The 14,984-nt window shown below is 42.3% G+C and overlaps 1 protein-coding gene across 8 annotated transcripts in view; it reads left to right on the forward strand.

Moving 5' to 3' along the window:
* The window catches only part of KALRN (kalirin RhoGEF kinase), a 743,024-nt gene that overhangs the window by 404,325 nt on the left and 323,715 nt on the right, over positions 1-14,984 (forward strand). The gene's annotated exons all lie outside the window — the stretch shown is intronic.

The following is a 14,984-nucleotide window of genomic DNA, read 5'->3' on the forward strand; positions in this document are numbered from 1 at the left end:
TATGGAGGGAATACTATGATGAGACTACCTACAAGGGTATATGGCCCATCTGTGACTGCTAGTAGCAAATATCCCCAAAAGCTGGAGATGGGACACTAGATTGGGAGGGCTCTGAGTTCCTACAGATAATTCTTTCTGAAGTGTCTGGTTGGTGGGTCTTGCTGACATATTGAGGGTCCAACTGATCACAATATTTGGGATGAGAAAGGAATTTTGCCCTCAGTTAGATTAGCAGAAACCTTGGGGGGTTTTGTCTTCCTCTGCAGTATGGGGCACGGGTCACTTGCACTTTTAAGCTAGAGTAAATGGTGGTGGATTCTCTTGTAACTTGAACTCTTTAAATTGTGATTTGAGGATCAGTAACTCTGCCAGAGATTTTGGGTCTGTTTCAGGAGTGGGTGGGTTGAGGTTCTGTGCTCTGCATTATGCAGGAGGTCAGACTAGATGATCTTCTGGCCTTAAAGTCTATGAGTCTATAATATCACAATCAAGAATAAATATCATTTTCCATTGATTAGTGAACTCAGTTCAAATAGTCACTAAACGTGACATACATGGTACCAGTAACCTGGGTCACATCTGAGAGGGCAATGAATGGAAAACTAACTTTTCACAGTTAGTATGGACATTTTGATACTTTGTCATGCCTTTTGGTCTCTGTAATACCCCTGCCACATTCCAGCACTTCAGGGATGTTCTGGACCAGTTTATCGTAATCTGCCTAGATAACATTCTTATTTTTTCAGAGAACCAAACCTTGCATGACCAGCATGTCCAGTGAGTACTTGAATGTATTTGAGCAAATGGTCTGTATGGGAAGCCTGAGAAAAGGGAATTTGATTGCTTCTCTGTGGACTTTTTGGATTATACCATCTTGCCCCATGAAATAAGTATGGACCCCAAAAAAATCTCTGTGATTTTTTGACTTGGGCAGCATCTAAGAGCGTCTGGGATATCCAGTGCTTCCTAGGGTTTGCCTTCTAGAGACAATTCATATAAGAGTTCTCACAAGTGATGTTCCTAATTACCCAGCTGCTATGGAAGAACTCCACTTTTGTCTGGACGCTGGAAACCTAACTGGCTTTTGATCATCTGAGGAAAGTGTTTACTTCTGCCCTCATCCACTTTGTTGTCAAAACAGATGTCTCAGAATATGTGATCGGGCCAGTGTTATCTTAGTAACATGAGCCCTCAAATGACCTCCACCCATGTGCTTTCTATTCTAGGAAACTGAAACCCGAGGAACAAAATTACAAAATCTAAGTTAAGGTGTTACTGATCATCAATGCTGCATTACAGGAATTGCACCACCATCTAGAAGGCACATCCTTTCCAGTCCAGGTGTTCACAGATCATAAGAAACCGCCACAGCCCCCAATCAACATCAGATACATTGGTCCCTCTTCTTTTCTAGATTAAACTTCACCCTGACCTACTGTCCTGGAATCCGAAATGGCAAACCTGATGTGCTATCCTGCAAGGGTGAGCACCTAGGTAAGGGGGATAACCCTCCTGAACCTACCCCTATACTGAAGCCCTGCCATTTTGTAAATGTGCTGGCCAATATTTATCTTTTGGCCTTCTAAATTCCTCACTGCCCAATGATCCGCTTGTGATGACATGGATGTTAGCCAGTTCTGACCCAAACTTCTCAGTTAAAAACTAGGTACTCAGGTTTAAGGCTCACATTTATGTCCCTGTCAGACCACCCCCTTTAGCCATACTCTGGCTATGCCATGATTCTCCACTGTGAGGCCACTTTGGGTACTGGAAGACAGTGAAGCCGATCTCTTGCAGTTTTTGGTGGCCAAAAACTGTTTTGATCTATCAAATCTTACATTGCTTCCTGTGAGGCATATGGCCAGATGAAGACCTCCTCTCCCTCATGGCAAACCTCCAGGTGCCCTGATCCTGCTTCCAACCCTACCCCAACCTTAAGCATCTGTCTCAATGGACCTCATCACTGATCTATCCGCTTTTAGGGTTGCACAGCTATACTGGTCATTGTCAACCTCCTCACCAAAATGGTGCATTTTATGCCTTGCCAGAAGTGATGGCTTATTTATTTTTTGACTACATCTGCAAGCTCCATAGGTTATCAGTTCACATTACATCTGATTGTGGACCACAATTTGTCTCCCCCTTTTGGACAAAATTGTTCAAATTCCTGGAAGTCACCCTACTCATTTCCTCTGCTTACCACCTCCAGATGGATGGACAATCAGAATGGGTAAACCAAATTCTAGAACTGTATCTCCATTGCTTCATCAACTACCATTAAGACAACTGGTGTTCTGACTTTTACCTTTTGACAAATTGGCTTACAATAACTCAGATTGCAGATCAACCCACCAAAGTCTCTTCTATTCCAGTTATGGCTTCCATCCTTAATTTAACCAATCTGTACCACCAACCTCCTGTGTCCCTGTAGCCTCTGATTTGGTTCAATACCTTCACCACATTCAAAAGGAATGAAAATCACACTTAAACTCAGCCAAGAAGGGCTACAAACAATATGCTGACCTTCATCAACAGGACCATCCTCCCATGGCAGTTTGAGACAGGGTATCGCTCTCGACTCAATGCTTGGATACCTCTCGCCCCTCAAGGAAAATAGACCACCATTACCTTGGCTCATTTTGGATCATTCAACAGATTAAGCCAGTGATCTTCAAGCTCTAGCTACCATGTACCATGAAGATACATCCAATATTCCATGTTTCCTTGTTAAATAAATATGTGGACAATGTCTTTCCTGGACAACACAAGCACATCCACTCCCCATCATGGTGCAAGGGCAGGAAGAATACATGGTGAGACAGATCCTGGACTCTACATTCCTCCGAGGACAACTAATGTACTTTGTGGACGAGGAAGGGTATGACCCAGCCAACCGTTCATGGAAACCAGCTGGTAACATACCTGTGCCTGACCTCCTTTGAGAATTCAGTTAATTGAACCCTGAAAAGCTGGGTCCAAGGTCACTGGGAAAGTGTCATTGGGGTGGGGGATGGGGTTCATGTAAGGTGATGATGAGTCATCTTTTAACTAGTTTCTGATTAAGCCATATGCATTGGTGAGTCATTTCTGTGCTAGGCTCCAGCCAATCCACAGGCCAGGAGCTGGTCTGGTGACTCTCAAAGCAGGTATGTAAACCTCACAGGAGAAACAGCAGCTCAGTCTGCTCAACATCACTTCATGGCTTGGAACTCTCCTGTGCCTGATAGTAACGGATTCCACAAGCTTTAGCCTGCTCCAGCCTTGTTCCTAGGCCTGGTCCAGCCATACTATTGTTCAATACCTGTTCCTAGTCCCATTCCAGTTTTGCTCTTACTCCAGCCTTGTTCCAACCCTGCTCTGGACTTCTGCCTCCAAGCTGTGACCCCCTGGCTTCAAGCAACATCCACTTCAGGGAATTGGGTTAGTAGTGGACATGGTCCTCACTCCATGCTGCTCCTCGACTTTTCCCCCTGGGAATATGGGCAGCTCAGAAGCATTGCTTCCACTGATTGTGCAGCACCCCCCTCTGTGAGAAGCTATAGAGTGGTGTTAACTGCAGATGGATTTTTTTTAAATCTGTCAGTTTCTGAGGGGGTAATATGATGTAAAGCAGCCACCTCTGGATTTCTCCTACTTCAGCCAGCCATTGCTTTCCCGAAGACAGAGTCTTCCATTCATGTGGAGAGGCACCATCTCAAGAGGAAGGGGATGATGCCTCACAGGCTCTGCTTTCCTGTCTTCAATCTTACTAGCAACTTCCCTTTGTCAGGTATTTGCTTTCCTTTCCTTCCTTATATACCTCTCGATGAAGGAGATGCTAATAGTCCCTGTAGAACATTTGTAAGTATTACATCACAAGAACTCATCTCTGTGTCCTAGGGATGACAACTGAGGACACCCCACAGTTTTATGTTTTAGGGGACATAATGGTAATATAATTCATTTTGAATGAATAAGTAGAAAGAACGAGTCCACCAGTAAAGTTTAGAGAAGGCTGGAGAAATATCAAAGATCATAATCATGGGTCTAATCCTTAGCTGGTTTTTAATTAGTATAGCTCCAGTGACTTAGTTCCACCTCCAAAAATTGTCAGCCAGCCAGCTTCGTTATACTGAAGTACACCAGGCCAGATCTCCAGATGGTGTAAATCAAGTACTTCCACTGACTTCAATGATATGACCCCGTGTATTTAAATATAGAAAAGGGTGATTGGCTGACATTTTCTTTGAGATGGAACTAAGAACTCATATTTAGCAATACTGAATCCAGTATTGGCAAGCTTATTATTTTCTAATTAAATAGGGAGAAGTCATGTGGATTGCTGGGTAATTGTTTGTCACTGACTCTGAGTGCTTTTTAATACAGAGATTGGGTGTTTATTTTTTCTGGGTTTCAGTGTTTATTTTAAAGCAGGTTATGGCTCTTTTTTAAGAGGAGAAATTGATGTTTTACCAGCGTTTTAATATAATTGTATTCCTTGAATTATATCAAATCCTTCCGAAGGTCCAGACTGCTAATGTCACAAATGGGTGGACAGAATGCTGAACAAAGAACAGTCATATTCCATAGATGGCTAATTTAAATGTAGGTGGTTAATTAAAATTCTGTATACAATATTAAGGAATAAATCAGTTAATGTTTGTGAGGTGTTCCAATACTTTATGATTGTGAGTGGCATGGAAGTGCTCACAAATTAATACAGCAGGCGTAGGGAACACAACTGATTAGAACATTAACCTTTTACCTGTGGATCAAGGCCAGATCCTCAAAGGTATTTAGGCACCTAAATTCCATTGATTTCTGGTCACTAGAGAAAATGAGAGAAATCCCTACTGAAACCAATAGTCTGTGCATTAACAGTCCATTTGTCTACATTAGCTTGTGCTATTTGTAACTCACTTTCATGAGCACTAAATTTGCTCACACACAAATTGGCAACTGGAAAAAATGGTGTGGTAGAGGGAAGCTTGCACTGCTTCAGCCTGTGCTACCTCTGTTCCATTGGATAGAGGATTTCTGTCTCCAAAGCTGCCATTTGGATACCTCTGATGAATATTAGGGGCCCAGTCCTGCCCCATATGAGTTTTGCTATTGATTTTAATGGGAGGTGGCTCAGGATCTGTATTCAGTGGACCAAATTCTGAACTCATTTATCCTGGTGTAAATCTGCAATAAGTAAATGAAGATACTCCTGTTTTACACCATTATAAATTAGATCAGAATTTGGTTCACTGCCTCTTTTAAAATAAAACAAAAGGTTGGAAACAAAATAAAACTGCTCTTAGTTACTACCCTTTGATAAAGACAATCAGTGAGATTAGTTTAGTTTTGTTTTTGGATCTATTCTAAGTAATTAATAATGGCAGGAAAAGCCAGAGGATAAATTCCTTTGTATTTTAAATGTATTTTCTCAGCTAGACCTTTACTTGACATTACCCTGCTGTGACAAAGCTAGGGATAGGTGGGAAAAGAAATCTATTTCCAGCAATGGTTTTTAATACAACAAAAGGAATTTTATTTTAATTAAATTGGACTTGGATTGCATTATTAGTCATTAAACAGGATTAGGATTTATTAAACCTCCTTGATTTTTTTTGTTCTGTTTCTTAATATTTGTTCTGTCTTCACTGGTACCATCAGTGACATCATATCCCTTTCAGGGCCTGATGTTTGGCCATAGATCTAGCTGCCTGTGCCAACTTATTCAGGGCCAGGCTGCCACTTAGAGACCCGCCCTTTTTCTTTCTACCTCCCCAGGAGGACAGTGGCTTCTAGGAGTGCCTCCCCCGCACCCCCAAACCCCCCCCCACAAACTTTGAGCCTTGTGTTACATACACACAAACACATACTTTTTGTAGTTCCCTATCCCTTGTACTTTAAGATGATGAAGTATTTATCTTCTGGCAAAAGATTTCACTGGCTGTTTGTTGCATCTATAAAGTTCAACCCAACCAGTAAGTATTGTTATCTCGGGTTGTGTACATTTTGAAAGGCTATGACAGAACAGATCAAGTTTTGCCACTGTTAAACAGAATAAAACATTTATAAATAACATTGAATGCAAAATCCCCAGGAAAATATATTCTGGAACAAGAACCACTGAGCTAGTATATTATGCACCAAAGTTACAAAAAGTGCAGTTAGCAAAGGAAGGATTTTTTGAAGTATTTTAAATACACAAAGCCTTGGAATTACCTAAATATTAGGAAAAACTGTTTACAGAAAGGGATTTTGTTTAGAAAGTAAAGTCTGACTGGGGATTGTGAAGATCATACAAAAATAGAAAATCAAAGGCCCAAATTCATCCCTGAAACTTGGGGAGTTACACCGGAGATGTAGTTGGCTTAAAATATTTGTAGACTAGCATTAAAGTCTACATTATGGACCAATTATGATTTCTGCACCTAAGTCAGTAGGGTATTTAATCACATGCCTAACTTAAATATGTGAGTTGTCCCATTGAAGCCAATGAGGCTAGTGATGTGCTTAAAGTTAGGCACATGCTTAAATACCTTGTTGAATTGGGACCTGACTCACAACATGTTAGAATCCTCTGTACACCACTCAAGTTGTTCTGGGATTATTCCACCCCCAGTGTAGTTGCTACTGGATTAATTCAACCACAATTGAATTACTCTAGATTTTCACCTTTATTCCTGAGATCTAAGATCTGGAACTTTATATTTTTTAATGTAAAATTATGTCATTTTATTTTCAATTTGAAGGTAACCTGGTTTTAGAATCAGTGTGGCAACAACAGTGTCTCTTGTAGTTGGCAAAGATTAATGATTAAGCCCCAAACCAGATGATTGCCACAGTCAAATCGCCTCCTCAGTGGGTCATTCCATTTAGGAGAAACGAAACATTGTTAAACGCAGGTCATTGTCAAATGCAGAAGCTAGATTATCCTGTCATTATTGACAAAATATGGTCCATCTAATTCCTGCTTTTAAAGATCAACAGATTACCCATCTCTTCTGCTTTATCTAGCGTGATAGCGAAGCTCTCTGACTCTGATTGTGTGTGAGTGGCTTCTATGCCCTTCTCAAGCCTTTTTCCTTTTAGTGTCACATATTTGTGTCTGAGATGCAGGGCTTGATTCAGAGCTGTGCTCGCTTACCACAGGACTCAGTTTGGCCCTAATATCAAGGATAAATACAAGAGATCTATTTCTCCTTCCATTTTATTATTGACTAAAAGGGATAGCCAGTTGTTTGACTACATTTGTGGTTTGTTCCGAAAAATACTCAAGAGACCAAATAACTGAACTTAGCCATATTTATTGTCTAAAGACAAAGCAGTACACTAGAGAAAGGAGATATACATACCCTTATTCCAGGAAATGAATTCTTAGAGTATATTCACCTTACACAGAAGGTGTGCTTCAAAGATACGTACTTCAGCTAGTAATATTTATAGTATGATTTTACAAGATACAAAACTTTTTACATGTCACTTAAATCCAGCCCACCAATTCGTAACTGTTCCTTAAATTGTTGTTTTGTTCTGTACTTTTCTTATCTCTGTTTTGGATGCTACACTCCAAACCAGCTGGACACAGAGGTACATCGTATCCTGTGCAAGGGCTCCCCATTCCTGTATCTTAGCTTTGACAGACTTCCTATTTTCTAAGGCCAAAGCTGATTTCACCTTTGCAAAATATTATGGGATACTTGACATGGGTGAACAGAATTATGGGAAGACCTTAGAGGTTTTTAAGGTCAGGCTTGACAAAGCCCTGGCTGGGATGATTTAGTTGGGAATTGGTCCTGCTTTGAGCAGGGGGTTGGACTAGATGATCTCCTGAGGTCCCTTCCAACCCTGATATTCTATGATTCTATGATTCTGTGAAGTGCATAATACATTCAGGTAACATAACTTCCCAGTGCCATGTATATAGTTTATATTATATTGATACCATACACACAATACCTATTAATGTGGTGTATACCATGGCTAACATAAATGTATTAGCTAACATTATGTGCCTTGGTGTAAATAAGGAGCAGTCCACTAATATCAGTATATTTACACTGCAGTCTGTGAGAGGAGAATCAGGCCCAAAGAATGTTTTCATCCATTGATTGAGTGTAGTTTTGTTTGATTTCGCTGGTGATCTGGGTTTGCTGGCTGATCCAAGGCGTTCTGTTCTGTTCAGTGCAAAATCAGTGCTTGCCAGGAGAAAAAAAAAATGTGATTCGTGTAGAAAACAAATACAAATTGTACTCCTTTTTTTCTCCTTTAAAATAAGGGAATTGTAAAAAATCCATTTTTGAGAGTGGTGTTTTCTGTTTTGTATGTGTGTATGTCTCCCCTCCTCCCTCCGCAGCATTTCTGCCAAAGGGTACAGCTGTCCTCAGAAGTGATGCTTTTGTATGGTTCATGCTCTCCTGCTGTTAACATCCTAACACTGATTCCTAACAAAGAGTTCTGAGCCCTGTTTAATATGAATATTAAATGTATACAGATTAGATTGTGACACAGAGACTGCACCCATACAAGAACGCTGGACACCTATCACATGTCGCTTATGCTTTTTTGCAGGCCACCTGGGCCCTGAGTCTGGGTATGTAGGGATAAGCAGGAATACGCTCTTATTCCCTTCCATTGTGCAGGTGCTTAGGAAAGGGCTGGGGGAACAAAGGAACCTTGGCTCTTACCACTTTACTTGCTAACCAGAGTAGCTGTGCCAACATGGGTGGTGGGGGGGAGGGTTGTAAATTGCTGCAGGGATAGACTACTGGGAAATTAGTACCCTAATGTACTATACCATGAGCAAGGAGGAAGCAGGGGAGGCAGCATTCTGACTCCCAGGTGTGTGTATGAGTCACAATGCTTCCTAGGCTACTTCTAGGCAGTGCCCCTTACATTCTTCCCTCTACTCAGGCCTGTGCTTAAAGTGAGAAACCAACTAGACTTTCACTAATGCACCACTGTATATTCTAACAGGCATTCTGAAGGCTGAGTTGAGCCCACAGGATAACCCAGCAGTCTGTACTGGAGACTTCTGTGGCTTCATAAAATGTGCATCAGCACAGTGGTTCTTTAGTACTATTATTTCAGTAGTATCCACATCTGCATCAGGCACCATTGTGCTAGGTGCTGCACAGACACCTAGTCAGCGAGAGTTTCTGTCCTGAAGAGCTTGTAGACTAGATCAAATATCATAGTAATCCTCACTGGCAAGAGATAATTAAAGAAACATTTGGGGGTTAAATAATTACTTCATGTTTCAAATCATGGCCCTGACAATATCTTATAACTAGTCACCTCATCTGAAACTATTATCATTATTATGATTCATGGCATGTAATATTTTTCCTGGTGATTTTAAAATATATTTGGAATATGGAGGACAGTTATAAAATCAAAAACATAAACTGGAATAAATGTTGAACTCTGCACTTTTTGACAGCACTCTCAAAATATACAAAATATGTAGTTGTAAGGAATAATTAAATTATTTGAAGTAAATCACTGTAATTTTGCTTTTTAGCTATAAATCTGGTCATTCATTTTCAGCAACAGAATCAGTCATAAGTACTGTGATCTCAGTTTAAAAAGTCAACATTCAACAGCACTTATCACACTGCTGTTGCTGATTCTGGAGTCATTTCCTTTTCTCAGCATAAGAAAAACTGTCGTCTCTCCAAGACCACAGACAGATAAATGTTTACAAATGCTGATGTTTTTGTTTGAATTATGACCTTTCAAGGTTGTTCTTGTGGCTAAGTCACAGGACTGGGTCTGCTGCAGACTTGGGGCATGATATTCAGAGGTCTGAGCATCTGCATCTCCTACTGTTTTCAGCTGGAGTGTGAGTGCTCTGCACTGCTGGAAATTAGGCCTCTGATGTATAAACTAAGGCCACCACTCAACTGTCCCATGCCTCAGTTTCCCCCTTTGTACAATGAGTATAATATTTCCTGTACATCACAGGCTTGGTGATAGGTTTAATATTTTAATGTTTATAAGCAGCTGTGAGCTTATCAGATGCAAGACATTATATATAAGGATAAAGTATTATTTATTAATAATAATAGTAAAGGATGGGCCAATACTTAGGATGCTAGCCTAGAACTCAGGAGATCTAGGCTCAATTTCCTTCTCTGCCACAGATTTCTTTTGTGACTTTGGGCAAGTCACTGAGACTCAGACCCTCAAAAATATTTAGGAGCCCAATTCCCATTGAAATCAACCAGCCTTCCCTTAATATTAGTATTTATAAATAATACTTTGCCCTTTGTATATAATTAGATTGTGACTCAGGCTCCACACCTATGCAAGGGGGTGAGACATGCCCTCCTTCTGACTCCTCTCTTAGGTCATTGTTTAGGCCTAACTGATTTCGGTGGCAGTTAGGTGCCTAGATACCTTTGAGGATCTGGCCTTAGGCTCTCTGTACTTCACTTCTCCATCTGTAAAATGGAGGATAATAGCACTTCTCTACTTCACAGGGTTATTGTTAGGATAAATATATTAAAGATTGCGAGGCATTTAGGTATGATTGTAAGGGGGCCAGATAAGTACCTTAAATAGATTGACTTCGGTTGGTGCAGAATAGGGCCACAAAAGTGTGACTGAGCAAGTCATTATGTTTTAAATAGAAATCTTATTTGACTAATTTATATATATATATATATATATATATATATATATAGTTTTAAAATTTACTTTTGATGCTGTAAATATGAAAAAATTGCCCAAAAAATTGAAGCCATTTGTGAGTTTATTGGAAATCACATTTTTACAGCTTACAATTTTCTATTAAAAAAAGAGACTGTGACCTCGTGGGTTAAGATCTTCTAAGTCATGATTTAGCCTGAATCCAATTTTAATAACAAGTTGCAAACCCCTGACAAAAGGGAAGAGGATGTTAATGGAAGTATTAATAGAGTCATAATGACAGCTGTGCTAGCAGGCAACCCTCCAATAATTACTATTATTACAAGTTATACGCAAACAAGACATATCATAGAAAAGCTCTTAGCAGGCCAGGTGTTATGTTACTGTCATATCATTAAAGGAATGCGTTAGGTTCTATATCCTAGGCAAATGGGAACAGAGTAGATCATAAAAGAAAAAGCAAGGACAGGAATTTTGTTTTCAAAATCCCAAGTCCTAATAGTTAAAACGCAAAATGGCATTTGTGACAACTATACATTGTCTCAACAGGAGGTAGGGTGCTTCAGTACCCACTTTTCTAAAGTGCTTTGAACTCTGTGGATGAAAACTACTGTGTAAATGCTAAATATTATTATTACAATGTTCTTGCCATCAATGTAAGAAGAGAGGAAAGATGACAGTATATATAAAACTGCAGCTATAGAGGATCTCATTATAAAGAGGCATTTAGAATATATAATGGAAGGAAAACTGAAACTCCAGGTGTTTTAGATTCTAGGCTCCATTTGCCTGAATAAAAGTCACACCTTCCATTTTTTTCATTCTTTCAGTTATCTCAGTTTAATCAGTAACAGCTGCTTTCACCAAAGCCACACTTGCCAAATGGTTCCTACACTCAGCCAGTATCTTCTGTCCTGGCCTCTAGGCATCCCTGCTAATGCATGGAGTGGTCTTACAAAGCCACAGTGGTCTAGACAATGCTGATAAACCTGCAGTTGCGATTTCCCTTCCCACCCCCACGCCTATATGACTGGGGCCCTGCTAATGTGATGTTCTCTGCTTATCCTCCAGTGCCACATCATGTGAAGTATGAAAGTAGGAGCAACTTTGTGCTGGCAGAGCTCTATGGTGATGATAATTTTATCTCTAGAGAAATCAGGATGGTCTCATCCTTTATCATAATGCAGGCTCCAACCTTTCTTGGTTAGCAGGAAACCTCCAGCTACTATTCAGTTCTCCATTGAATGGGAGCTGAAGAAAAACTCCACCTGCAAACAGTACTGATCACTTTGCATAAGGTGACCAGATGTCTTGTTTTTAAAGGGACATTCCTGTATTTAAGCCCTCCTACAGATGTCCCAACTTTTTCTTAAAAATGGGCAAATTGTCCTGTATCTCCTGTCTCCCCCCATCCCATCAGTGCTGGTGGGTCCTGCTGCTGGCCGGATCCTTGCTCACCAGCTGCCTGTCCACCAGCGTCCAGGCGGGGTCCAGTGACTGGCAAAGGGGGTGGGTGTGCAAGGCTGGCCACTCCCCCTGCTGGTCCATCAGTGCAGGGCCCCTGCGTGCCGGCTCTTGGCCAGCAGGGTCCTGCCCCGCATCCCATTTCCGGTCAGCACATGGGAAACCTTAAGACCCTCTGGCCCGGAGCGCTGGCCAGGAGGAGCTGAGCCCTGCACGTGCCAAAGCCCTGTGCAGCGCTGGCATGGGGAAGCCTCTCTGCATGGGGGAGGGATAGCTCAGTGGTTTGAGCATTGGCCTGCTAAACCCAGGGTTGTAAGTTCAATCCTTGAGGAGGCCACTTAAGGATCTGGGGCAAAAATTGGTCCTGCTAGTGAAGGCAGGGGGCTGGACTAGATGACCTTTCAAGGTCCCTTCCAGTTCTAGGAGATTGGTATATCTCCAATTATTACCCTCGGCTAAGCTGTGGAGTGGCAGGGAGGGGGAGTGATTTCTAGCCTGTTCACATCCCGAACCTGCAGGCTCCACAGCAGCCCCCGTGGCAGGGGCTTAGAACCCTCTTCACCCCCTCTCTCCCCTAGGCACCCTCTCCTGAGGCCTGTGAGTCACCTCTCTGGCCGGTTTTGGTGAAGCCCCTGCAGCCAGGTTCCCTGGGTTCTGGTGCACAATGCATCCTTAGTAGGGTTGCCAGGTTTGGTTGGATATATTCCTGGAGGTTTCATCACGTGACATAATCTTTAATTAAATATTAATCTTTAATTCCTGGAGATTCCAGGGAAATCCTGGAGGGCTGACAACCCTAATCCTTGGGGATTAACCCCTTCCTGCCTGCACTGTAGCCAAAGAGGCAGCTGGGTTATGTCGGAGGTGTTAGCTGCCTTTCGGCACTGTGCAAGAAGGAAGGGACAAGCTGCTTCCAGCCACACGGGGAGGGCGGGGGGGAGAAAGATGATCTCTACAAAGATACAGGCCAGGTCATCCCTTCCCCCCATCCCCTGTAGCTGGAAGCAGCCCTGTCCCTTCCCTCCTGCGCAGTGCCAAAAGGCTGCTGCTGGCCACGTTCTGGTGCGAACCCTGGCAGAAATCAGGGGAGGGAGGGAATGTGACCTTGCATGCCCCTCCCCCCACGTGTTGCCTCAGGTGGACTTGGCACCAGGTACCAGGAGAGATGGGTTGTCCTGGGGACCCAGCCAGGCATGGTGGGTGGAGAGCGCCGGGCAGGGAGGGTCAGGTTGGTCGGTCACCCCCACTGTGTGAGAGAGGTGTACGGGAGTGTGTGTGTGTGTGTGTGTGTGTGTGTCACCTCTCCTTATGTGTCGAGGGGTAGAGGGTGTGTGTGTCACCCCTCCCTGTGTGAACCCTAAAGCCTTAAAGATAAGAAGGTAAATAAAAAGAATCCAACTGTGCAGTATTTCTTTTAACAGGGGCTTGGTCAACTTGATGTTAATTTGAATGTTTGTACTGTATTGTTCTGATTGATTGCTGTTGAACTTGCTTGAATACAAGTAGTTTTACCAGGTGTCCCGTATTCAGCATAGGGAAATAAGGTCACCCTAACCTTGAAGGATGAGATTCTAAATCCCTACACACACTGTGACACAGAATCACCAGTGCTGGACACATTCCTTATTTACTCTCTCCATTTCTTACCCCCGTTGGATCTGAACAACCCCTACCTCCCGACTGCTCGCATGATGTAGGAGCTTGAGGGCAGCTAGAGGGAGATCACACAAGATATCTTAGACTTTGCAGACATGTGCTACAGTCAGCATGAGCCAGTTCTGCAGGGTCCCAGATTAGCATGAACTGACCCTATGCATGGGACATCTACACGAGGCATCCAAAATCTTGGAGTTTAGTATAAATGATAGTGGCTTAATGGTTGAGAAACCAAACTAGCATTACTAGGAGAAGCAGGTCCAGACTGACAACAGTGATACAGCCGAACTGTTTTGGAAAGAAAATTCCCCAAACCTTCAGACTATCAGACTTGTGACTTTGCTCTCAGTAGTGTTCAGTTACAGTGGGTAGCTTGAAATCTGAAGTTACTTGAAAAGTTGATACCCATCAGTTTTTTACAGCTTTTACCTAAGGACCCTTAACCTTTCCTTTTTAGATGCCCTGATAGCCCTCTCTCGGCTCCTCCTGAGCAATTTGAATGTATCCCTCCCTCATGTGTTTGGACTTGTTTTAGATTTTGCACATTGAAGTCTGCTGTCTGTGTGAAGTCAATCATTGCACAACTAGCACTAGGTTTCAGTTTACACTGGGAGTGTATTGTGGTGGTTTGGGCCCTTTGGGTGTCACCTGATGTGCTGGGATGCTGCTGAGTCAGCCTATTCTGCCATCCAGGGTCCCCTTTTCCTGACCTTGCTGGGTTAGGCTCACAAGCATCTTCCAGCCAAGCACACAGGCAGGGTCGCACCCAGCTGCACAGGGAGACAGAGATCCGCTCTGGTAAGGTTCAGCCGTAGGAGCTTGCCCTAACACTTTGGTGCCCACTCCTTTTAAGAGGTACAAACCCAAAGGTTTTATGAAATTCGCCTCCTCCCTCAATGTGAAGGGAGATATGCACAACTTCTCCCCCCACTCCCCCTGTTAGAAATTACATAAACTGGGTTATATTATAAACAAGAAATGTTTATGAACTACAAAAGATGAATGTTAAGTGACTATAAGAGATAACAGATAAACAGATTACTGACCAAATAAAGCAAAATACACAAGCTAAGCTCAGTATACTTAAGAAACAGGTTACAAAATGTAATTTCTTACTCTGTTATTTTAGGCAGGTTGCAAAGTTTCTGTGGTTCAGAGTTCCAGTTATATTTCTGTTCAGACTGTACCCCTTTCTCAGTCTGGACACCCCTCCCGCCCCCGCCTTCACTTCAGGTGGC

Source organism: Mauremys mutica, chromosome 10, assembly GCF_020497125.1.
Source record: "Mauremys mutica isolate MM-2020 ecotype Southern chromosome 10, ASM2049712v1, whole genome shotgun sequence".
NCBI classification, from domain to species: domain Eukaryota; kingdom Metazoa; phylum Chordata; order Testudines; family Geoemydidae; genus Mauremys; species Mauremys mutica.